Source organism: Podarcis bocagei (assembly GCF_964188305.1).
Source record: "Podarcis bocagei genome assembly, chromosome: 1".
NCBI lineage: Eukaryota > Metazoa > Chordata > Lepidosauria > Squamata > Lacertidae > Podarcis > Podarcis bocagei.
In genome coordinates this window covers 62830112-62855676 of record NC_138125.1, presented here as the reverse complement: position 1 = coordinate 62855676, position 25565 = coordinate 62830112, and the positions used below count along the sequence as shown (strand labels likewise).

General features: G+C 43.6%; 1 long non-coding RNA gene across 8 annotated transcripts in view; it reads left to right on the top strand.

Annotated features, from left to right (window-relative positions):
* Window positions 1-25565, top strand: part of LOC308571545 — a 60522-nt gene that overhangs the window by 10244 nt on the left and 24713 nt on the right. Inside the window, exon 3 of one of the 8 annotated variants that reach the window (XR_014001515.1) lies at window positions 3750-3943. The exons of the other annotated variants lie outside the window; for them this stretch is intronic. This is a non-coding gene — a long non-coding RNA (uncharacterized lncRNA). The remainder of the gene's footprint in view (window positions 1-3749; window positions 3944-25565) is intronic. 8 annotated transcript variants of the gene reach the window in all.

Here is a 25565-nt window from a genome sequence, read left to right as displayed (position 1 = left end):
ACACCTTGAGGCCAAGGCTGTCAGTATAATGTTTCATGGGATTGTGCTTAGCCTTCTGGCTGTTAGCGATGGCCATGGGAAAACAAAAGGTGCTGGCTCAGAGCAGAGAGTCGATTCAAACAGGAACAGCAGCACACAACACGCAGACAATCCTCTCGAGGTTTGATTGTGTATTTTGAAAGGAACTTAACATACTGAAGTAGTCAGGAGAACATGCCCTATAACAATTTTGAATTGTCGCTGAACTGAGGCGCAGCTCATGCACACAACCACAGTGCTTAATTTCCTCCAAACAATACACCTCAGGATTGCACTTCGGTGACTGACTAGTGCTGGAAGGATACCCATGTCAGCACAGGATTGCAAGGATTTCTGCAGTTGTACCTTCCCTTTTGGGAAACAAATGAGAACAGGGTGATCACTGCAACTTCATCTAGTCAAAAAGGTCTATCTTCAGGTAAAAATATGGCAGTTCAGCACCATAGGAGCTATTATTTTCAAGATCAATGTGCCAACCATTGCCATCTAGGTCCAGTGGTTGCTGGTTTTTATGCAGATTAAGAAGCTGTCCACAATAAGCCATTATTATAGAAACAGATGGGTAGTATGGCCTTGATATTCTCACCTTCATTTAATAGATGACTTTGCTAAAACTTGTCTTTTGCCCCAATTCAGCAAAAGATTTATCTGTGTTGCTTATGCACACGGCTTCCTCTCTGTGTGCTTCAGGATTAGGAGATGAGCAATTTTTGAAATTTATCTTAGTCCATAGTTCTGCATGTGTAGCGGTAGGCTGTGTGCAACTGGTACTCAACTTCTGAAGATTCCCCAGTGATACCTGTTAGGATTATTGCCCCGTGTTTGCAGTCATGGGATTGTTATCTGTCACATGACGGTGTATGTTTTCATTCCACAGTGTGGGAAGTGACAGAGACAGGATGTTTTGTGTTACTGTGTTCCGGAATGTAGGGTTATTGTCCTTTGTTCTTTCTCTTTGCTGACTGATGAGAAAGAGGAAGGAGCTAAGTCAGAATGCTTCAAGTGTATTATATGTAAATAAAGTGGATTAGCCAAGATGCTGTGCTATTGGGTCTGTTACATGAACTGCCAATACTCTGCAGGTTCCTAAGTCTGCTGATGCTTCTTGGTATTGGTTGCTGTGATGTTTGGATTGGAGAAAGATTTTGAAGCTCCCAAATGAACAACCAGGAGAGAGAAAACATGCCAGTCAGCCTACAGAGTAAAGAGCGGCGTGGGATGGATGACCTTTTTTAACTTGATGGCCACATTGAGAGTCAGGTCTCTGAGGGTTAGATGGTTGGACACAAGCACACTCTCAGAGTACATAGACACTTAGTGGGAGGGAGATTTATACAGATAGGCAGATGTGTAGACATTGCCACATGTAGTCAAGAAGGTGCATGCACACACCTTCAGCAGAGGAAGATATACAGGCCGGCAGGCAGATACACACATTAAGCCAGGTGGACACACACACACACACACACACACACACACACACACATTCAAGGACTTTTCCATCACCCTCTCCTTACTTACAGACATAGGGGGAAGGGGCGATCTGCTATTGCGCTTCATGTAGTTTTGCACCAATGCCTGATGAAGAGATACAATCTCCAAGCAGGGTTTCCATGACCTGGCTAAATGCTTTGTGTGCATTCTGTTAGCTTTATACTTCGGCTGCGCTTGAGAATAATAGCCAACATTAGCAGATGGCTGCCAAGAGCATCTGCAACGAAGAAGACTAAGTAGAACTTTTGGGGTTTCTAACAAGTCCCAGTTGACAGAAAAGTGTGCAGAAGCACCTGAGGGCACATGGGGGAGCCAAATGAAGGTAACAGAATACTTAAATAGGCTTTGGCGTCTTTTTCTTTTTAGAGGAGAGATCATTGGAGATGTGGCATTTTGTAACATTTGGGTTTATTTATAAATATGGGAAGAGAACATAGGTGGAGGCAAACAACTTAAGCACTCCTTCAAGCAGCAGGTCCCCTGCCCTGGGTCAGGTCCCCAGAAAGAGGCTTCTGCATCCAAGTAGGTGACTTCAGCTCACAAGCCCTCTCTCTTTCCTTCCTTCTCCCTGCCTACTTCTGTTTCTGATTCCAAAAAATATGTCTATTTTTCCTAAGTACAATTCTTTGGTTAGGGTGTGTATGTTGAGGGTGGATGAGTCACCTTCTCTGGGATCAGATGGATTTCTCTGTTCCATGAATAGGGAACCTGTAGCCCCCCCAATTCCCATCATCCTTCACTATTGGCTATGCTGGCTGGGGCCGATCGGCGTCGGGGTCTAACAACACCTGGAGAGCCACAGGTCTCCCCATCCCTGCTCTTACTTGGAATATTCCACAAAAGCCTCTCATTTTCTAGGATTTAGCTTCCTTAAGGAGCCATCACAAAGCTATAGGCATTCTTTTGCCTGGCAAAGGATGTAAACAGGCTGGTTTTCATAATGATATGCTCTGAGCTTGGTCAATTCTATCAGCAGGACTGGCTCCTGTTGATCCCAGGATCTCAGTTTGCTGTTGCTTGTCCCTCCCTTCTGTTGCTGGTTTCTCCTGTCTACTCATAAGAAATGCCAACATCAGGCTTTTTCAACCTCGGCCCTCCAGATGTTTTTTTCCTACAACTCCCATGATCCCTAGCTAGCAGGACCAGTGGTCAGGGATGATGGGAATTGTAGTCTCAAAACATCTGGAGGGCGACATTGAGGAAGCCTGGCCAACATCGTCTAAGGAATTTTGGGTCTTGTGGCACTTGAGAAAGCCTTCTTGCACAAGCTCTCTCTCTTTCTCCTAACAACTGTTTTTCAGAATATTGCTTTTTCGGCTGCAGCAGGTTTCACAAAATCTTATTAGACATGGATACCCTATATAGATAAAGGGAAATAAGTTAGCATAAACAGCCACGAGCATTATTTACAATTTAGACTCCGTTTTTCTTCTTCATGGTAGTGCTTGTAATTCAGGCTGTGGAAATAAAAGTGAGTCAATTTCTCCCATTTATTTAAAGCAAAACTCAACAAACCTGCTGCACCAGGGACTGGGTGTGGAGAGTGCAGCTGAATGGGGCACAGCTGTGGACATCCACCTTAGGATTGCCCTTAAAAAACAAGCCTAGAGATAGCAGACTAGAAAGATGGCTGCTGTTTCCCGGAACTCTTCTCATTGTGAGATGTTTGCAGGTGAGCTGAGAGTTTGTTTAGACCCTGGGTGAGATCCCAGAGAATAAGAGGAAGGATGTGTCAGAAGGAAATTGAATTGATACTGATTTTTATATATAAGTAACTTTGCACTAATGCAACTTCCCTTCCATATCCTCTCCCTTGTGCACTCCATAAATTTGCATTGAACCCCCAAAACATTTTTAGGGGGCGTGCAGGGAGATGAGAGGGGAAGTTAGTTCCATTGTTTACCCCTAAGTGCTTGTGCTTGCTGAACTGTTCAGTTGGATGCCACCTTTTGTAAGCCAAGGTTACCCCCTGCTTCCATCCTTGACCCACAAATTGTGATGGGTGCTGCAATTGATGACATCTCAGAGTGTTTACCCAGTTACTTGATCCCAGGAGGGAAGTGTGGTGATGAGAGATTAGTAAGCACTATTATGCATAAGGCTCTCTGGACTGTTTCAGTTTGCATCAGGTTTTTGTACAGACGTGTTCTTTCAGGCAGTGTTTGTTCCCCTCTTCAAATGTAGCCTAGTTTCATTCTAAACTACTTTGCTGACAGGAAAAATGACTGAAATTAAATGAAATGACTTGTGAAGACTCTGCAACAAAGGAAACACTTGTTCGTCATGAGGCATATCTAGTGCATAAATCATAGAGAAATGTCATCCTGAAAGCCTGTATTCTTTCTGAAAAGCTTCATTACAATGAAGACAATATACAAAGCAGAAGCAAAGAAAAGCTGCTAAATAACAGGTAATAGTAATAAAATCTCAATAAAATCCCATTATCCAGATGCTGATTATCTGAGGGTGCAATCCACTGAAGAAACCCCAAGTGTTAAGGAAATTAAAGGAAGTACGCATAACAGCTTAATTTGCATGGAAGTGGCTATGGTGATTGGCTTGGTTGGTTGTGGCATTTGGAATATTTTAGCTGGCAGGGCTGATGCTCACTAATAATGGGCTCGTAATACAGATTTTTGCTATTCAGAATACTCATTTTTATTACGACTTACCCTGACCTTCTCACTCTCTTCGTAATTAATAATGAGACATATATTGAGCTAATGCCCACTTTTCCATTTGCAAGGCCAGCATTCAACATACCAGGCTAGTGAGGCTCATAGCTGCTGTTTGATTATGCTCGGAACATTTTTTATCTGTGCTTTGGGCAAGTCCACATATGGGCAGCATCTCAAGTTAGCCTCACTCCTAAATAAGATTTGTGGTCCCTCTTTGAATCCAGCTTGTCTCAAAGGCTGGATGAGGAAGGGCCTTTGCTCTGGAGGATCCCTGCCCCCCATTTCCTTCCTCTCTTGGAAACCATCTCATTTGCTTCATTTAACCTTTTGTTGGCCATTGAGCAAGCTCTCATTGAGAATCCAAGGGTTGCAATCCTATACATCCACATCTTTGGAAATAGTTGGGTGGGGGTACCTACCTTTCAGTAAGCAGGAATGAGTTTGTGCATTCACAGCAGGTTCCAATTAATGTAATAATTACACCGGGCAGCCAGAAGTTGATGCAACACTGCAGAAGTGAGATGTAAAGAATTGAGAAGCCAGGGAATGCAGGAAGCATTGATGGCTAGGGGCATGTAATTAGGTAAGGGAATCCAAAATGCAAGTGTGTATTTCATGCATAGGTAAACTTGGCCCTCCAGATGTTTTGGGACAATAACTCCCATCATCCCTGACCACTGGTCCTGTTAGCTAGGGGTGATGGGAGTTGTGGTCCCAAAACATCTGGAGGGCCAAGTTTGCCTATGCCTGGTGTATTTGGTAAGCATCTAACTGTAAATTAGGGTTTGATCTCTTCGAATTTTCCCAGGATCAGGGAAATCTAATTTGACTGTAAAATCAACTGTGAGGTGGATGCTTCATGAGGGAAACATGTGGATGACACCTCGAACTGGCCTCAAATATGCAGTAAATACACAATAGAACTTGGTGTGGAGGAGCAATTGGTCCCATAGCCCTTTTGTTCCTCAAAGCTGCAGTGTAGTTTAGTCTTAGCATCCCTAGTGCATGTGTTGTTGCTGTTGTTGTTTTAAGTATTTTTTTATCCCTCAGAAAGGTAAGAACTAAAATTAAAACCATGGAATAGCCTGGTGCATGTGTTTGCCTCTCCAATCATAATCCAAGGCCTGCCCCTTTAATTTCTACCATGAGCCCATGGTGTCACTGGGATTTATGCTGCACTTCCATGGGGAAGCGTAGAAGCTGAGGATGTGCACTGCTGGAACAATACCACCATCATATGCAATTGCACAGTGGCTCAGTAGCTTATGGAGGGTAATAATTGTCTGGACTGACTCAGGTCAGATAGAACAGAAGCAATTCCCACCACCCAAGAGCCAGAAGAGGAGGTAGGCTGCAAAAACTCCAGAACACATCAGTGGAGGAAAAAGCTCCTCTGACAAGAGCTCAAAACAGTCTGGCTCATTAAAGCCACCCTTTGCAGTGTCAGGAGTTCTGCATTCTATGATGCACTGAACGGCAAGTTCATTGATGATGATGGGCATTAAATTCTACCTCCTCAGAAGTTGTTAGACTAGCCTTCCCATCATCGCTGACCACTGACTATGCTGGGTATGGCTAATGGGAGTGGTAGTCCCCATAAATGCTGTCCGCAGCCTTTCACCAGACACTGCAAAGCTGCGAATGACCACAAAGGAGGCAGAATCTACCAGTTTCTAATCCCTCTGAAGGACAATTGGCGGTTCTTTTTAGCCATAAGGATTAGCTGTCAGGAGCTTAAAGGAAGCCAATTCACTTCTTACTCCCCCCCTTTCTGTTTTTTCTTTTCCAACTGATACTCATCGTTCCATAGCTCCTGGAGACTGCTGAGCATGGGGATATTTTTCTATTGAACTCGGCTCCTTATACCTCCCTTGTGTATGTAGAAACTAACATCTTATTTGGTGGCGATTTGTTTTGCTTCCAACTTGATAGGTGCTCAATCATTGTGAGTTTGCAGTTATTATGTAATAAGTGAGACATACAACAACAACAACAACAACAACAACAACAACAACATGCTACAGATAATCAGAGGGTGCTTTAAAAGTTCTAGTTTAGGATTGCCCAACATGGTTGTCAGGAGAACTCCAATCATGGGTCTTTGAGAATTATGTAACCACTTTCAAATTGTACATTTCTGCAGTAGCATAGAATCATAGAATTGTAGAGTTGGAAGGGACCACAAGGGTCATTTAGTCCAACCCCCTGCAATGCAGGGATCTTTTTGCCCAGTGTGGGGCTTGAACCCAGAACTTGAGATTAAGAGTCTTATGCTCTACTCACAGTGCCATCACACAGTATGTTAACTTTATGTGTACATTACAAGCTGGAAGAGAGATGTGTTTATAGTGCCGCCTCCCAATATCAAATCCTCTTTCTTTAACAACTCCATGTTGTGTACAAAAAGCCCAAAGCAAAACGGTGCATGTGTGTAGAAGCTCCTGCTCACATATAGTGTTTGTGTGTGATGGTGTCCTGATCCTGCAGGACTGCTACACATGGGCAGGAGTTGGCATATTGGGCTTTGCATATAGACACCCATGTGCAGCTGCTAAAGAAGATCTGATGGGGGCAGAGCGAAAAGCATGGCTCCAGTTCTGGTTTGGACATGGTTATGCCACAGACACAAGCAACATATACAGAGGGCTTGTGTCTTTCAAATTTCCACAGGGCTTGTCTTAGCGTTTTAAAAGACGACATCTGTATGGTATAGAACAGGCACGTCCAACTCCCAAGAGACTGTGATCTACTCCTAGTATAAAAAAAACTGGCAGTGATCTACCCAAGGTGGCAACTAACTGGGGGGAGATTTGCCCAGAGTTGTTGAGCTTTTTCGGGAGGAAAGGCAAGAATTGTTGAGCTTTTTGGGGGAAGCAAAGATAGAGGAGCTGCTTTTCCATGATCACTTTCTCTCATCCCGCGATCTACCTGGGGCATCCCGGCAATCTACCGGTAGATCACAATCGACCCGTTGGACATCCCTGGTATAGAATGTTGAATAGGACTAGGGAGAACCAGCTTCTAATGCCCACTTAGCCACAAAAGTTACTGGGTAAACCTGCGCTAGTCAGGGATTTTTTTTCCAGGAGGAACTCACTCAAACTCAGTTCCAGCACCTCTCAGGTGGGTGCCATTGCCATTCTAGCAGGAAAAAGGGAGGCGTTCATGGTGAGTTCTGGCTCCAGTCATTCTTAGCCTGGCCCACCTCCCAGCACTTTTCTGAAAAATTAGGAAGACAACATGCACTTCCCTGAGCTCCTTTCAGGAAAAGCAAGATAAAAATGTAAACAATATAAAAAGAAAAATCTGGGAGCAATAATTTAATCAGTGCCTTGTACAGTAGGGGAGAATTTTGATTCAGATCACAGCCATCCTTCACATTCTGAATTGTGCAAGGGAGTTCTTCAAACAATACTACAAAAACACATATTAGTGGAAACTGCACGTTAAAATTAATAGTGAAAATAACATACAAAAACTCATTATATTAGGGGAAATTGCTAGAAACAATGTCTTACATTACTCAAGCTGCATAAAAATGTGTTTATTAGAAGAAATTTGCATTAAAATGCTGGAGATTTTTTTGTGACGATTTAAAAAAAACACGCAAATTGCTGCGGAAGTGTGGAGAACTAAATTTACGATTGGAAAAATGAGAAACGGAGAACCTTATATCCCTAACATGGACTCACAGAAGGACTTTTGATCTGGTTGAAGTATCTGCTAACAGAAGGAAAGGGGAGGCAATTTTTGCTTTCAGTCCTACTTCCTATGCACCACCCTCCAAATATGTCCAGATTATTGGACCCGCCAGAAGGGGATGGCAGGTCGTGCGAGGAATTGTAGGGGAAGAGTGAATTGGCAAAGAAAGCCACCTCCTGGATCAAAAATTCCTTTCTTGCGTAGTGGCACCAATTGGATTCCATCTAATAGCTATATTTTAACCAGAATCTGTAGGCCACAGTTCCCATAATTAAGCATTCTTGAATAATAATAGCAGCCATTCTGAGTTTGTTTATAACAAACTGGATAATCTCCCGCAAAACAATAGCATGCAGACACAAATTGGAGAACAAGAGGGCATTGTCTATGCTGTGCAACTGGAGGATTAGAATTCTCAAGCTTTTGATTTGGAGTTTATGGGAAAAGCTCGAATTTTAAACACCAGCAACAATGTTTCTGTGCTTTGCTGGCATTCTCTGAATGCGGTTTGTGTACTGCTTCAAGATACTCAGATGGCTGTATATTTGCTTTCCCTGCGAGCAGCCAATTTGCAAGAAAGGGTCTAATATAAAAATTGCTATTTACTCTGAAGCAAGTGGTACAGTACATTATCACTTGACACTGATGTTGTTAGGAGGATAGCAAATCAATAATCAGTTCTCATTCAGTGACTTCGTAAACCATCAGCTTCCATCATTGTGAAGCTTGTTTCCATTTCTGCACAACCCTTATTGCCAGGCTTGCAACTGATTATTTTACAACAGACAGGGCTGATAGATGATCGAATGTATTTTTAATTACCTTTCTTGAAAATAAAACCAAGTGGTGAAAGGATTGAAACTTTGGACACTAACAGATGCATCGCAAATTTTTATAACTAAAGAAAAGTCACCAGAAGTGATAGTTTCTCAACTTTGTAGAACAAAATAAAAAAATTCCTTCCAGTAGCACCTTAAAGACCAACTAAGTTAGTTCTTGGTATGAGCTTTCGTGTGCATGCACACTTCTTCAGTATCTGAAGAAGTGTGCATGCACACGAAAGCTCATACCAAGAACTAACTTAGTTGGTCTTTAAGGTGCTACTGGAAGGAAATTTTTTATTTTGACTATGGCAGACCAACACGGCTACCTATCTACTTTGTAGAACAAGACAAGGATTTAGAATTCAGTAGCTGTGAATCTTGGTTGCTATTACCAAATGGCCTAGATGTGTGTATGTGCACTGAGATCCTTGGCATGTAAACTCTTCCATTCATCTCAATGGAGGGAGATGGCTTGAATGCAAGTGGAGAAAAACTCTAGGCCAGGGGTAGTCAACCTTTTTATACCTACCGCCCACTAATGCTTCTTTCTTAATGGTAAAATTTCCTTACCGTGAACCAGTGCTTGATGGGGATTCAGCTTGTGCCGTTGAACCCCCTACCGTCCACCTAGAATCCTGAAACGCCCACTAGTGGGCACTAGGGACCAGGTTGACAACTCCTGCTCTAGACCAGGCATAGGCAGACTGCGGCCTGCCAGATGTTTGGGACTACAATTCTCATTATCCCTGACCACTGGTCCTGTTAGCTAGGGATGATGGGAATTGTAGTCCCAAACATCTGGAGGGCTGGAGTTTGCCTATGCCTGCTCTAGACAAATGCAAACACACACTAGTGAGAGCTTATTATTGAGCCTACTTAGAAGGCATACCTTGCTGCCTTCCTGCATTCTCACTATGCCACACAGCAGAGCTTTTCCATGTAGTGAGGGGCCTCTTGCAGTCTACCCTGAAGGAGGTAGTAGTTTGCTGTGACTTGTTTACAAAGCATTTTGAGGATAAAATCACTTCCATCTTGATTCTGTTATTATAGCAGATTAATCTCATGGGGTGTCCTGAGCACTGTCTAGTCCTGTTGTGTTGGATGATTTTCAGTTGGTAAGGCTCAATGATCTGGACAAGGTGCTTGGATCGGACAGGGTGACCACTGGTTCTCTGGACCCTTGCCCCTCTTGGCTGATAAAATCTCTCAAGGAGGGGACAGCTGGCTGGGCCAGGGAGGTGATTAATGCCTCCTTACAAGAGGGGGTGGTCCCTTCCTGCTTGAAGGAGGCAGTGGTAAAGTCACTCCTAAAGAAACCCTACCTGGATTTGGAAAATCTAAGTGATTAATGGGCGGTTGCCAACCTCCCTTTCTTGGGCAAGGTTTTTGAGTTGGCAGTTGCAGACTGGATGCAGGCACTCTTGGAGGAAGCTGATTCTTGATCTATTTCAGATAGAGGTTAGGCCACCCTGTTTGATGACCTCTGTTGGAAGAGAGACAGGGAAAATGTGTCCCTGTCAGTTTTCCTTGACCTCTCAGTGGCTTTTGATACCATTGACAAGGCATCCTTCTGGATGTTTGTGTTAGAGGTGGTCAGCACCACTTTGTAGTGGTTCTGGTCCTACTTGGACGGTCATTTTCAGAAGATGCTGCTTGCGGAGTGCTGTTCAGCCCCGTGGAGCTTTCAGAGTCTGATTCCTCGGGGTTCACTTTTATCTCCCATTCTGTTTAACATCTGTATGAAACCGCCGAGTGGGGTTATCCGGAGGTTTGGAATACATTGCCAGCAATATGCTGATGACACACAGCTCTCCTTTACATCTGCAGTTCAGGCAGTGAATGTGCTGGACTGTTGTCTTGCCTCGGTAATGGACTGGATGAGAACCAACAAAGCGAAGCTCAATCCAAATAAGACTGAGGCACTGTTACTAGGTGGTTCCCTAGACCAGATGAATGAGGGGTTGTTTGCTTTTGATGAGGTTACACTCCCTCTGAAGGAGCAGGTATGCAGCTGGATCCATTGCTGTTGCTTGAGGCTCAGGTGGTCTGGGTGGTGCAGAGTGCCTTCCTTCAGCTTTGGACCCTGATCCTTCATCATCTGAGGCTCTTCATCAGGTGCCCACTTCACAAGAGGTCTGGAGAGCGGCATTTTCTGCAGTGGCTCCCTATTTGGGGAATGCTCTCCTCAGAGATGCTTGCCTGGCACCATCATTATATATCCCTGTAGGTGCCAGGCAAAAACCTATCTTTATAGTCAGGCCTTTGGCTTTAATCTATCTCTGGCCTTTTAGAAGTGGGCGGGATGGTTTTAAGATACATTCGTACCTTGGTTGTCGAACACCCTGGAACTCGTATGTTTTGACTCCTGAACGCCACAAACCTGGAAGTGAGTGTTCCAGTTTGTGAACGTTGTTTTGGAACCTGAATGTCTGACAGGGCTTCAGCAGCTTCTAATTAGCTGCAGGAGCGTCCTGCAGCCAATCAGAAGCTGTGATTATGTTTTCAAACATTTTAGAAATTGAACGGACTTCTGGAACGGATTCCGTTCAAATTCCAAGGTACAACTGTATTTCTTTTTCCTCTTGGCTTTAATGTATCTTGTTGGCTGCTTTGGGTTGCCCTGGGCAAGGGAAGTAAAGGTAAAGGGACCCTGACTGTTAAGTCCAGTCGCGGGTGACTCTGGGGTTGCGCCGCTCATCTTGCTTTACTGGCCAAGGGAGCCGGCATTGGTACTTCTGGTTATGTACTTAATTCGATCTGGGGGTCCCTTCTTAACCTGAAACTGTTCTTAACCTGAAGCACCACTTTAGCTAATGGAGCACGATTTCTGTTCTCATCCTGAAGCAAAGTTCTTAACCTGAAGCACTATTTCTGGGTTAGCGGAGTCTGTAACCTGAAGCATATGTAATCTGAAGCGTCTGTAACCCAAGGTACCACTGTATCTACTTGCACTTTGACGTGGTTTCAAACTGCTAGGTTGGCAGGAGCAGGGACCGAGCAACAGGAGCTCACCCAGTTCGCGCGGATTCGAACCTCCGACCTTCTGATCGGCAAGCCCTAGGCTCTGAGGGCAAGATAAAGCAACTAACAAATTCAATATAATAATAATAATAATAATAATAATAATAATAATAATAATAATAATAATAATTAATAATAATTTATTATTTATACCCCGCCCATCTGGCTGGGCTTCCCCAGCCACTCTGGGCGGCTTCCAAAAGAATATTAAAATACTATAATACATCAAACATTAAAAGCTTCCCGAAACAGGGCTGCCTTCAGATGTCTTCTAAAAGCCTGGTAGTTGTTGTTCTCTTTGACATCTGGTGGGAGGGCGTTCCGCAGGGCGGGCGCCACTGTCAGTATCTCAGCTCACAGTGAGAGGTAACTGGCCTCCCCCGGGGCAAACTGAGTGAGATACTTGTTTACCTTCCGTCTGCGTCTCCCGGCAGGCTAGGTCGTAAATAGGCGATTCTCCTCGTCAGATGTGAGAAGAACACACCCTTTGCTTCTCTCTCCCAGCTTTCCCCCCCAGGGAGGGGAAATGAGACAGACAGGAGTCTATTTACATGTCTTTTATTCCTGTCATTCAGCAGTACATAGAAACGTGACTGCACCCTCCAGACTCCAACAGAAGAGTCACTACTCCACCCCTGTACTTCCAGCACAGGTCAGATGACACTCTGAGCTAACATCCGGTGCTCAGTACAGAGAATAGACTCCCCCTTTTTCCCAACAGTACAGTTCGAGACAACAACATCCTGTTTTGCTTTCCAGCCACCTGCAGCTGGCTTTTGCGTTGCTGCTTTTATCCAACAGCCACTACCGAGAAGGCCCTCTGCCTGGTTCCCTGTAACTTGGCTTCTCGCAGTGAGAGAACCGCCAGAAGGCCCTCGGTGCTGGACCTCAGTGTCCGGGTAGAACGATGGGGGTGGAGACGCTCCTTCAGATATACTGGACCAAGGCCGTTTAGGGCTTTAAAGGTCAGCACCAACACTTTGAATTGTGCTCGGAAACGTACTGGGAGCCAATGTAGGTCTTTCAAGACCGGTGTTATGTGGTCTCTGCGGCCGCTCCCAGTCACCAGTCTAGCTGCCGCATTCTGGATTAGTTGTAGTTTCCGGGTCACCTTCAAAGGTAGCCCCACGTAGAGCGCATTGCAGTAATCCAAGCGGGAGATAACCAGAGCATGCACCACTCTGGCAAGGCAGTCCGCAGGCAGATAGGGTCTCAGCCTGCGTACCAGATGGAGCTGGTAAACAGCTGCCCTGGATACAGATTTGACCTGTGCCTCCATGGACAGCTGTGAGTCCAAAATGACTCCCAGGCTGCGCACCTGGTCCTTCAGGGACACAGTTACCCCATTCAGGACCAGGGAATCCTCCACACCTGCCCGCCTCCTGTCCCCCCAAAACAGTACTTCTGTCTTGTCAGGATTCAACCTCAATCTGTTAGCCGCCATCCATCCTCCAACTGCCTCCAGGCACTCACACAGGACCTTCACTGCCTTCACTGGTTCTGATTTGAAAGAGAGGTAGAGCTGGGTATCATCCGCATACTGATGAACACCCAGCCCAAATCCCCTGATGATCTCTCCCAGCGGCTTCATGTAGATGTTGAAAAGCATGGGGGAGAGGACAGAACCCTGAGGCACCCCACAAGTGAGTGCCCAGGGGTCTGAACACTCATCCCCCCCCCACCACTTTCTGAACATGGACCAGGAGGAAGGAGCGGAACCACTGTATAACAGTGCCCCCAGCTCCCAGCCCCTCAAGACGGTCCAGAAGGATGTTATGGTCGATGGTATCAAACGCCGCTGAGAGATCCAGCAGAACTAGGAAACAGCTCTCACCTTTGTCCCTAGCCCGCTGGAGATCATCAACCAGTGCGACCAAGGCAGTTTCAGTCCCATGATGAGGCCTGAATCCCGACTGGAAGGGATCCAAATGGTCCGCTTCTTCCAGGCGTGCCTGGAGTTGTTCAGCAACCACTCGCTCAATCACCTTGCCCAAGAATGGAAGATTTGAGACTGGGCGATAGTTGGCTATCGTGGCCGCATCTAAAGATGGTTTTTTAAGAAGCGGTTTAATAACCGCCTCTTTCAGCGAGTCTGGGAAGGCTCCCTCACGGAGGGAAGCATTCACCACCCCACGAAGCCCATCGCCCAGTCCTTCCCGGCTAGCTTTTATAAGCCAAGATGGGCAAGGATCAAGGAGACAAGTGGTTGGTTTCACTCGTCCAAGCAGCCTGTCCACATCCTCGGGGGTAACAGATTGGAATTGATCCCACACAACTTGACTAGACAGGACTCTAGCACTCTCCCGCCCCGGCCCTGCTCCCACGGTGGAGTCTACCTCTTCTCGAATCTGAGCGACTTTATCTGCAAAAAACTTTGCAAAGTCATTGCAGGAGATCATGTTGCCCCTACTGGGCCCCGATGTAGCAGGTGGTTCCGCTAAATTGCGAACCACCTGAAAGAGTCTCCTGCTGCTGTTTTCCGCAGATGCAATAGAGGCGGTGAAGAAAGTCTTCTTCGCCGTCGCTATCGCCACTTGGTAGGCTCGACATTGAGCTCTAACCCGTGTCCGGTCAGATTCAGAATGGGTTATCCGCCACCGGCGCTCTAGCCGTCTCAACGATTGTTTCATTGCCCTCAGATCCGTGGAAAACCACGGGGCTGTCCGGGCTCCATGCAATCGGAGAGGCGCTTTGGAGCCAAACAGTCAATAGCCCTGGTTAACTCCACATTCCAGCGGGCCACCAGGGAATCACCTGAAAGGCCATCAACATGGGATAAAACATCCCCTACCGCTCTCTGGAAACCATTTGGATCCATTAAGTGGCGGGGCCGGACTATCCGAATCAGTCCCACCTCCCTGCAGAGGGGAAGGGTCGCGGAGAAGTCCAGTTGCACCAGGAAGTTATCTGACCATGGCACTTCTTTGGTTTCGCTTTTACTTAATGTCAGATCACCAAAATCCATAGAGGTGAACACCAGGTCTAAGGCATGCCCGTGGCTATGAGTTGGGCCAGACTTATTCAGGGACAGCCCCATGGAGGCCATGCTTTCCACGAAGTCCCGAGCGGCCCCTTGTAAGGTCGTGTCGGCATGGATGTTAAAATCCCCTAGGACAACCAAACTAGGTGTCTCCAGGAGGACGTCCGCCACGACCTGATAAAACAATAAAACAAAATAAAATAAAAATAATCGTCTACAGTGAAAACCCATTTTGCAAACACAGCTTGCTCCATTAGCTGCTCCTTTTGCTGCAGAGGAACAAGATAATCAAGGAAGATTCATGTCAGCAGTAGTTCTGAACATGGATTCACTCGTGGCGCATTAGTATGACAGCTGCTTATACTATATTTTCATTATTTTTTATTAAATTTTATATTAAAAGGCAGCTGCTCATACCTTTGGTTAGGTATTATGTAGCCGGCGCACAGGAGATAATCCTGGGAGAAAGGCAGTAATTGTTTTCTTAGTGTTCACGCATGTTTGGATAGTGGGGGCTGAACACGTTGAAACATTATTCTTCATCCCTGACATTAGATCCACCACCTAGATATGCTTTTGGCTTTCTGCCAACTGTAAACTGGGACTTGCAATGGCCTATCAGATGCTGGTGTCAGGAGAAACAAAATAAACCCTGTTCTGCATCCAAAAAGCATTAAGAATTGCTGCAGCCCAGGCCTCCATTGACTTTATCAAACAAATGATTTATTAGAATCATAGAATCATAGAGTTGGAAGAGACCACAAGGGCCATCGAGTCCAACCCCCTGCCAAGCAGGAAACACCATCAGAGCACTCCTGACATATGGTTGTCAAGCCTCTGCTTAAAGACCTCCAAAGAAGGAGACTCCACCACACTCCTTGGCAGCAAATTCCACTGTCGAACAGCTCTTGCTGTCAGGAAGTTCTTCCTAATGTTTAGGTGGAATCTTCTTTCTTGTAGTTTGGATCCATTGCTCCGTGTCCACTTCTCTGGAGCAGCAGAAAACAACCTTTCTCCCTCCTCTATGTGACATCCTTTTATATATTTGAACATGGCTATCATATCACCCCTTAACCTCCTCTTCTCCAGGCTAAACATGCCCAGCTCCCTTAGCCGTTCCTCATAAGGCATCGTTTCCAGGCCTTTGACCATTTTGGTTGCCCTCTTCTGGATACGTTCCAGTTTGTCAGTGTCCTTCTTGAACTGTGGTGCCCAGAACTGGACACAGTACTCCAGGTGAGGTCTGACCAGAGCAGAATACAGTGGCACTATTACTTCCCTTGATCTAGATGCTATACTCCTATTGATGCAGCCCAGAATTGCATTGGCTTTTTTAGCTGCCGCGTCACACTGTTGGCTCATGTCAAGTTTGTGGTCAACCAAGACTCCTAGATCCTTTTCACATGTACTGCTCTCAAGCCAGGTGTCACCCATCTTGTATTTGTGCCTCTCATTTTTTTTGCCCAAGTGCAATACTTTACATTTCTCCCTGTTAAAATTCATCTTGTTTGTTTTTGCCCAGTTCTCTAATCTGTCAAGGTCATTTTGAAGTGTGATCCTGTCCTCTGGGGTGTTAGCCACCCCTCCCAATTTGGTGTCATCTGCAAATTTGATCAGGATGCCCTTGAGTCCATCATCCAAGTCGTTGATAAAGATGTTGAATAAGACCGGGCCCAAGACAGAACCCTGTGGCACCCCACTAGTCACTCTTCTCCAGGATGAAGAGGAACCATTGATGAGCACCCTTTGGGTTCAGTCAGTCAGCCAGTTACAAATCCACTGAGTGGTAGCATAGTCAAGACCGCATTTTACCAGCTTCTTTACAAGAATATCATGGGGCACCTTGTCAAATGCCTTGCTGAAATCAAGGTAGGCTACATCCACTGCGTTCCCTTCATCTACCAGGCTTGTAATTCTGTCAAAAAACGAGATCATGTTAGTCTGACATGACTTATTTTTCAGAAATCCATGCTGACTATTGGTGATCACAGCATTCCTTTCTAGGTGCTCACAGACTGTTTGCTTAATGATCTGCTCCAGAATCTTCCCTGGTATTGATGTCAGACTGACTGGGCGGTAATTATTTGGGTCCTCTCTTTTCCCCTTTTTGAAAATAGGGACAACATTTGCCCTCCTCCAGTCTGCCGGGACTTCGCCTGTTCTCCAGGAATTCTCAAAGATGACTGCCAGTGGTTCTGAGGTCACATCTGCCAGTTCTTTTAATACTCTTGGATGCAGTTCATCTGGCCCTGGAGACTTGAATACATCTAAACTAGCCAAGTATTCTTGTACTATCTCCTTAGTTATTCTGGGCTGTGTTTCCTTTGCTGAATCATTTGCTCCAAATTCTTCAGGTCGGGCATTGTTTTCTTTATCGGAGAAGACTGAGGCAAAGAATGCATTGAGGAGTTCAGCCCTTTCTGTGTCCCCTGTTTGCATTTCACCATCTTCTCCTCTGAGTGACCCCACTGTTTCTTTGTTCTTCCTTTTGCTACGAACATACCCATAAAAGCCTTTTTTGTTGCTTTTAACCTCTCTAGCAAGCCTGAGTTCATTCTGTGCTTTAGCTTTTCTGACTTTGTGTCTACACGTGCTGGCTATTTGTTTGAATTCCTCTTTGGTGGTTTCCCCCTTTTCCATTTTTTGTACACATCCTTTTTTAATCTTAACTCAGTTAAAAGTTCTTTAGATAGCCACCCTGGCTTCTTTAGGCACCTTCCATGTTTCCGTCTCATTGGTATTGCCTGACGTTGTGCTTTTACTATCTCCCTCTTAACAAACTCCCAGCCATCATGAACTCCCTTTCCTTTTAGTATTACTGTCCATGGGATCTCACCCAGCACTTCCCTAAGTCTTATGAAGTCGGCTTTCTTAAAGTCAAGAAATTGAGTCCTAGTATGCTTGGCTGCTCCTTTCCGCTGTATAGTAAACTTCAGAAGAGCATGATCACTCGCGCCTAATGATCCTTCCACTTCTACCCCACTAACCAGGTCATCAACATTGGTTAGGACCAGATCTAAAATGGCTGTTCCTCTTGTTGCTTCTCCCACTTTCTGGACAATGAAGTTGTCTGCAAGGCCAGTGAGGAATCTGTTTGATCTTATGCTCTTGGCTGAGTTTGACATCCAACAAATATCCGGGTAATTGAAGTCCCCCATTACTACTATCTCCCTTCCTTTTGCATGCTTGGCCATCTGTTCCAGGAAGGCATCATCTATGTCCTCCGTTTGGCTTGGGGATCTATAGTAAACTCCCACAATGGGGTCTCTGTTATTCTTCTCTCCCTTAATTTTGACCCAAATGCTCTCACTTTGGCTTTGAGGTTCTAAATCTTGGATCTCTTCACAGGTATTGCTAGCTAATTTATTTTTAGAACCTGCTGTGATTTTTTTATTGCATTATCTATACAATTCTTAAGTGGAGAGATGCTTTCGTGGACAGCTCTAGTTTGCAGGAAAATGGCATTACCTCTAAAGCTGCTAAGTGGTTGGTTTGGGGTCTTCAACAATCATTGGTGAAAGGAGAGAGAATGGAGGTTTGAAAGCAGGTTGATTTCGCTCTGCATGTGACTGTGTGCATTTCACATTGAACAATAGCTTGTCCGTGCTAAAGATTTTCAGCTAGTGGCAGTCATGCTGACTCCTTGTTCTATTTTTCTAACACAGCTGCCCATTATTAGCTCTTCCCAGCGGGTCACTCAGTATGTGTATCTTAAGTAAACCTGGATGAAAAATTGGCAAGAAAAGTAATTTAATCCCCAAATAATAAGTTTAGGGCTCCATAAAAATTAATGTTGAAAATGCCTTTTTTATGTCCTCAAATTAAATGTTTTCTTGGAGACTTTCTAACTTTTCCTTCCCTTTATTCTGAAATATTTATCTATTTCCATGTTTTTATTTTTCCATGCTTATATTTTATTTTCCATGTTTACTATTATCTTTTATTTTTAGAAAAGAGGCCAAAATTATGTAAGAATTTTGTTTTAGATGTGGCATGAAAATTATAACTTTGAATCTGATTAACTTTTTAGTTTTAAGCCCTTTACCAACTGAATGGTAATTCCTGGGCCCTGTTCTCCCACTGCTTTGCCCCACGGAAAACCGCTCTTTAGCGCTCAGTCAAAGCAAGTGGCAATTCAGGTTTCCCCTGAAATCCAGTTTGTTCTGACCTCTTGCTAAAGAGCAGGTTTTCCCTTGGAAAGGATCAGGGCAAGGAGAAAATATCTCTGACTTGTGCCTAGAAAGCATGGGTCAATTTGTTCCCCAACAGATATCACAGCTGGAGAGAGACCTGCAATGTAAAAGTGCTGTCTAAAATGTATAAAATATTGGAATGGGAGAGAAAAGATGAGCAAGTAAAATCCTCAATGATACATTGGGCAATAGATATTGGTCATAATATAGACATGAAAGCATGGGAACGATTGGGGAATATGGATATAAATTTTACAGCATGTTATGGTCTAAGAGAAAATTATATGAAAATGATATTTCGATGTTATCTAACACCAAGTAAATTGGCAAAAATATAAATTAAATAAGTGTTTTTCATTTTTCTGCTCGGTAATAAGTGATCATTGCATGCTTACTAAGCATGCTCAGTCCTCATGGACTCTTTTGAAATTTCCTCCTAAATACATTCTGTAGCTGTTGTTGTTTATTAAATTTCTATACTGCCCTTCATCCAAGGATCACAAAGTAGTCTGTAAAAACACATAGTAACGAACAAAAACAATACCCCCACAGTTTAAAAGACCACAGATTGTTCAGTTAGCCATTGGCCTGGGAGATGAGGAATGCGTTTGCCTGGCGCCTTGTTCAAACTCTGGGGTTCCTTCAATCTTGCTTATTCCTCCTCGTCGTGTGTGTCTGTAGTCCTGTTTTGGAATCAAGACTGTTTTGGAATCAAGACTCAGTTTGTTTGTTATAGGTGTATTGGAAATATAATAGTACTTTATATTAGGTAAAAAAGGGCACACGTTTTATAAATTATAAAGAGCTTTGGAATTGCTTTTCTGTTTTAGAGTAGAAAGGTGGCCACCTGGCTCACATTACATTGAAAGTATAGCTTCATTTGTAATCTGATATTACCAGTACCTTATAAAATTATAGGAATATGGAATATATTTTTACCAATGTACTTTTATTTCTGCATTATTAATTTTTAATAGTTAATATTTATTTGCATGAATAACTTATTAGTAAGAAAAGAATAACCTGTCATCATGACTACAATTGCAAACTCACTATAGGAATTTTGAATAAACATGCATAAGATTGAACTGAATGGTGCATTGAAAGTGATGGAGCAGGACTTAGTTGCAGTTAATCTAAATTCCATTGGTTTGACCTGTAATTCTGTTGTGTGGTTCTTAGTTGTGGTCCGATTAACAAGATGTTGTAAAGAGAGGGAAGGGAAACACATTCCATGTAGAATCTCTGTATCATAGCAATGATTAAGACCAGATTATAGCCCTCAATTGAATACCAATAAGTAGGAATGTGTGGGGTTTTTTTTCCTGAATAGTAACCAATATGCTATTATACAAAAACTGTGACGGTATGGCAGATTCGCTGAAGAGAATTGTGCTGTAAGCAGATTCTTGCACTAACTCAGATGACTAGACAATAGCATAATACATTGTGCTTCCCTGCACTTGATGTGAACCAGGCATACATATTCATACCAATGTTGGCATGCACAGCAAAAGGAATTTGCATATGTAGCTCCAGAAAGTGAAGAAAAAAGAAAATCTGTCTTCTTTTCTCACCACCACAATAATACAAATAGGAGCAACATTAAAATGGATGTGTCTGATTGCTAGAGTCTGGTGAATTGAAAAACTGGCTTTCCTTACCAGAATTGCAAATGACTGCATTATTAGAAAGAGGATTTTGCTTGTGTTTTTGAATGTTACAGTTAAAAATGTTCTCCCCACCCATAGTTTCAGTTCTTCTTCACTGCTTTTCTGGGGGTAATGAGGCCACAGAATGTTCTGTGTTCTAATGGCTTGTGGAGTCTCTTAAAGTCTTATTTATATGCAAGTATAAGTGAGGAAATGATGACCCAACATATGCAACCATCTGAAAACTCTTTAGGTAACCTTTGTGAAATTTCCTGGTTGAAACAGTGAAGTTCTTTCCAAGCAGGTATCCATAAGATAAAGACATAGCATGGAATGTTAATGTTCAGATGAAGACATGAAAAGGAAAGTTAACAAAAACCTCTGTGGAATAACCAGCCTCCTATAACCAGCATGCTTAAGTCTAATTATAGAGCAAGCTGTCCTGCCGGGCTTAGCTCACCTTGGGAGGAACTGGCCATTCCATGGTAGGCAGCTGTTGTGACCTGCCATGGTGTCTCCAGATACCCCATGGAGCCTCGCCATTTTGTGTCATTTGATCTATCTGAGAAGCTCAACATGTGAGGAACTCTGATCTGGTTGCTGCAGCTCAGACCATATGGCTCTTGCAAGCCACTCTTGAGCTCCTATACCAATAATTTAAGAACTTTCACCAGTGTAACTATGCCAAGTTTTAATATGCAGCTTTTTTTGAATGCTGTATGGAAAAGCACATGAATCTGTGCTTTGAAGAATTTGTAAGTTAGCCAATTTTACCTTGCCAAACATGTGCTCTCTTTCTATGATAAGGGAAGTGGGGAGCATTGGAAGCAACTTAAAATGGGATATTTTAAAGGTCTAACAACCTATATTCCCATGCTTTGCTTTGCTGCATGTTTTGTGTTTTTTAAATCTTTGCTGGGGTTCCCTTACCCAAAGAGTTCTTGCCCCAAACTTGGATCTTGGCATCCCATCCAGGAATTCTCCTTTAGATATCTATTCGTTTTCCATGCCACTGACAAAGTCAACTTTTTGATAGAAGTTTGATTCAGATTTTCTCCACTGTGGCTGTTCCAGGTCAAGACTCTGAGGAGTGGGGAACTTTGGACTTCTATAGCCCTGTGTTGCACCTAGGAGGCTGACACATAGTACTTACAAAAGCCCTCTTGCTATCAGTACTAGGGGACAACACATTACAAAGGGATAAACATGGCTAACGTATGAATTAGTGTGGTAACACCTCCGCTTTGGACCTCCATTCTGCGTCCCAGACAACCGCCTTCTATTAGCTTTTCAGTGCCTTCTAAAGATGTTCAGTTTCAATTAGCCTTCCAGATCAATATCACATCTGTTATCAGTCCTGGATATGAACTTACTTTAAGTATGTGTTCTAGTTTTAAACTATTTTTATATTTATAGTTTTTTTCAAAATGGCTTTGAAATGCAAGTGTTTTTAACTGCCATTATATATTATGTAACGTTATAAATATCATTACACTGTAAACAAAATCATCAAGATGCCTCATGGGAATTGATTCATAAATGAAATGATTGCTATAGGTCTTGGGTGCTGGGGTTTGTGGGTGAAAGTCACCCATAATTCTGATAATTAATCAAGGTTTTATTAAACGGCACCAAACCTGGAAATTCCTGGGTTTATCTTATGCTAACAAGCCATGCTTACCTGGCAGGGCTAGGTGAGTGTAAGCCATTGGGCAATGGCCCATCAAGGAAACCATCAAGAGACAGCGAACACTGCCAGACAAGAAGGGGAGGGACTCCTCCGGCAGCTGTGTGTTGGTGGGCAGAGACCCAAAGGATTTAGGATTTCAGGGTGGATGACGTAAGCGAACAGGAAGTCATTTTGCAATCGGCTTGGCAAGCAGAGAATGGGGGTGGCCAGAACATGTTGTGGCTGGGAGAAACTGCATCAAAGAGACAGAGTGGATGGCTTTTTGCTGTTCTTTGATTATAATGGTGTGCTTATGGAGGAGGACAGACCCTCTTGGGTTGTTGATGCTGTGAGCCCCTCCATCATAGTCTCAGTTTGTATATATGTGTAAATAAACGTATATCATAAAGACACCAGAGTCTCTACTGTGCCTCGTTATCCCAAAAAGGAACACAGGCCCTAATGAGCATGCCTGCAACCCCTGGAATCTCACACAATTCATAGATATTGGGGTGGCGTATAATATTCTGATATTTATTAAGGCAAGCCTGTTGATACAGCTCCTCTTTGATTACCAAAACCCCCACAAAGCTCTTCTTCTAGGACGTTGTCAGACACTTGTATGATTGTTTTAAGATATCTGCTAGTTGGTTATGAGCACTGTTGAAACTGGTAACAGGCCATAATAAAAACTGAGAAATGAGGCCACAGCTCAGAATTCTCAACAATGGATCAAAGGATTTCTAAAATGGAGCACTGATGTAATCACTGATTTAGAACTGTTCTGTTTAAGATGAATCTCGTACAATATTTAAATTACAGTCAGATGTATCTTCCTTCGCCAAAAAGGAGCTATATTTTATTCTTGTCAAAGTTGATCTCTGCCCTAGTCCAGCAATGTGGAAAAAGCTGGTTTCACAAATGTATCCTAACTTTGCATCAAAGATATGCAGTATGCATGGTTCCCAGTTCTGTCCAGCAACCAGGGCTTTAAGTGCATAGTCAGAGTCAGAAAATTGGCAATTATAGCTGTGTGGGGAGGGTGAATTTAGTCTCTTCTTTTTGAACGCTGCAAGTGATAGAGGTATCGTACACTTTGATGTTGCATCTCATATGCTAAGATGAAGAGTAGTGCTCCTTTAGCAGACCTTTACTCTCCATTTAATCCTCCCTCCTTTTATCCGTTCTCCTGATCAGCAGTATTATATGAACATGGTCCATGCATATTTGCAGGTAAATCAAGCTGTGTGTCATTTGATATACATTTATGTACAATAATATTTAAATACATCACAAACTTGTTTACCTAGATTTCTGAAACTGCTTTCTGTTGAAGTTGTTTATAATAAACTTTCCAGATGGCTTTATCAATCATTTCTTGAGAATGACTTTTGCTTAAGTTTCATAGTCCCCCAAGTAATTATTTGTCTCAGAAATCAAAATATTTTAGCTCACTTTCTTCCTATACTCAAAACAAAACTTGGCAGTTTAATCAGCAATAAACCCTGGAGAAATGCAATCATAGGTCCCCCCCCCCCCTGTTCTTGAAAAAAAATATTTTTGACTACTTTCACTTAAAAGTGCTTTTATCCCAGCAATGGCTCAGTTTACTTCAGGAGACTTGCTCCTCATTTTTGTGTTAATGAACTGCTAATCACATATCTTATTAAACTTGACTCACTCATTGATGCACCTGGTTCTCCCACAGCTCTCTGCTTGTGGCACATTACGATTTAGGCTGATCAAGGCAGCAATCTTTGGTTGTATGTGCTAATCTAGGCATGCCCAACTGGGGGCCAGATGTGGCTTGCAAAGCAAATTTTTATGGTTCCTAGAGGTTCTATCAAAATTTAATCGAAGAGTGGTAAATGCTTTACTTTCACTTTAACTCCTAAACATATTTTTTCCTTGGGCATTGCAAGAGATACAGATATTATTCTACACTTAAATGTTACATCCCTTGCAGCTCATTTATTTATCACATTTATATTACACAAATACTATACCAGTTGTATTGGTTTATGGTCTATTTCTGGGCTCAGTTGAAAATTTTAATGCCTTTTCCTCTCTAGGACCGGAATGCTTGAAAGGCAGCTTGTCTCTCTATGTTATGGGTGGCTAACCCTTTTCAGCCCGAAGGTCACGTTGCCTGGTTAAAAACCCGTTGGGTGTTGTGTGGCAACAGTGGGCGAGGTCAAAATGAATACACCCAAGAGTCACAAGATGCCAGTCAGGTGCCTAAAGAAAAGCTATGCTATTCACCTTCAGAATATACTAAGCTAAGTCTTTGCTGATTCAGGATCGTATACAGTGGTACCTCGCAAGACGAAATTAATCCGTTCCGCGAGTCTCTTCGTCTAGCGGTTTTTTCGTCTTGCGAAGCAACCCGCTTAGCGGTTTAGCGGCTATTAAAGGCTTAGCGGCTATTAAAGGATTAGCAGCTAAAAGGCTATTAGTGGCTTAGCGGCTTAGAAAAAGGGGGGAAGCGAAAAAAAATCGGAACACTTGCAAGACGTTTTTGTCTTGCAAAGCAAGACCATAGGGAAAATCGTCTTGCAAAGCAGGTCAAAAACGGAAAACCCTTTCGTCTAGCGGGTTTTCCGTCTTGCGAGGCATTCGTCTTGCGGGGCACCACTGTACTCAAAAACCCCTGCTCCGTAAACTCCCATAGTAGCCATTGTTAGACTTTCCAAATGAGACTAGGTTGTGACCAACACACGCTGATCATGTGCACATCCTGAGCCTATTTATCCACTACCATATCTTTTTGGGAGAGATGAGATTGCTGGCAGGTGGACCAGGCATTGCTGACATCCCTCCTTGCCAAAAATCCTTTCCCTCTTCTTCTTTGCGTGGTCAGGTAACAAGAAGTGCTCTGATCTACTCCAGTTTTTCCTAAATGATGCTGGTGCTGATCTGAGCCTGAGCTCCTGTTTCCAGAGTGGTTGGCGAAGAAGAGTTCCCACTGGTTTTCTGTTTCGTTTTTCAGTACTGCAGCTGATGCAACCAGTGAAAATAAATTGAATTGGGCTGGCAGGCTGTGAGGATATGTTTGGTGGGCTAGATCAGGCCTGTGGACCAGTGGTTCACCATCTCTGGTGTGTGCTCCTACTATGGGGGGAGGGTGGTGACTAGAGAGATGGTAATCTCTATAGTGGCTCCCCAGTTATAGAATGTACTCCCTGGAGAGGTCTGTCTGGAACTATTTTACTGCTGTTTGGTTGCCAGGCAAAGATCTTTGTATTTTCCCACAAGCGCTCTCTGCCTCCAAATTGGAAATATCCAAGGAAATGTCAATAGTCATTCTGAGTGG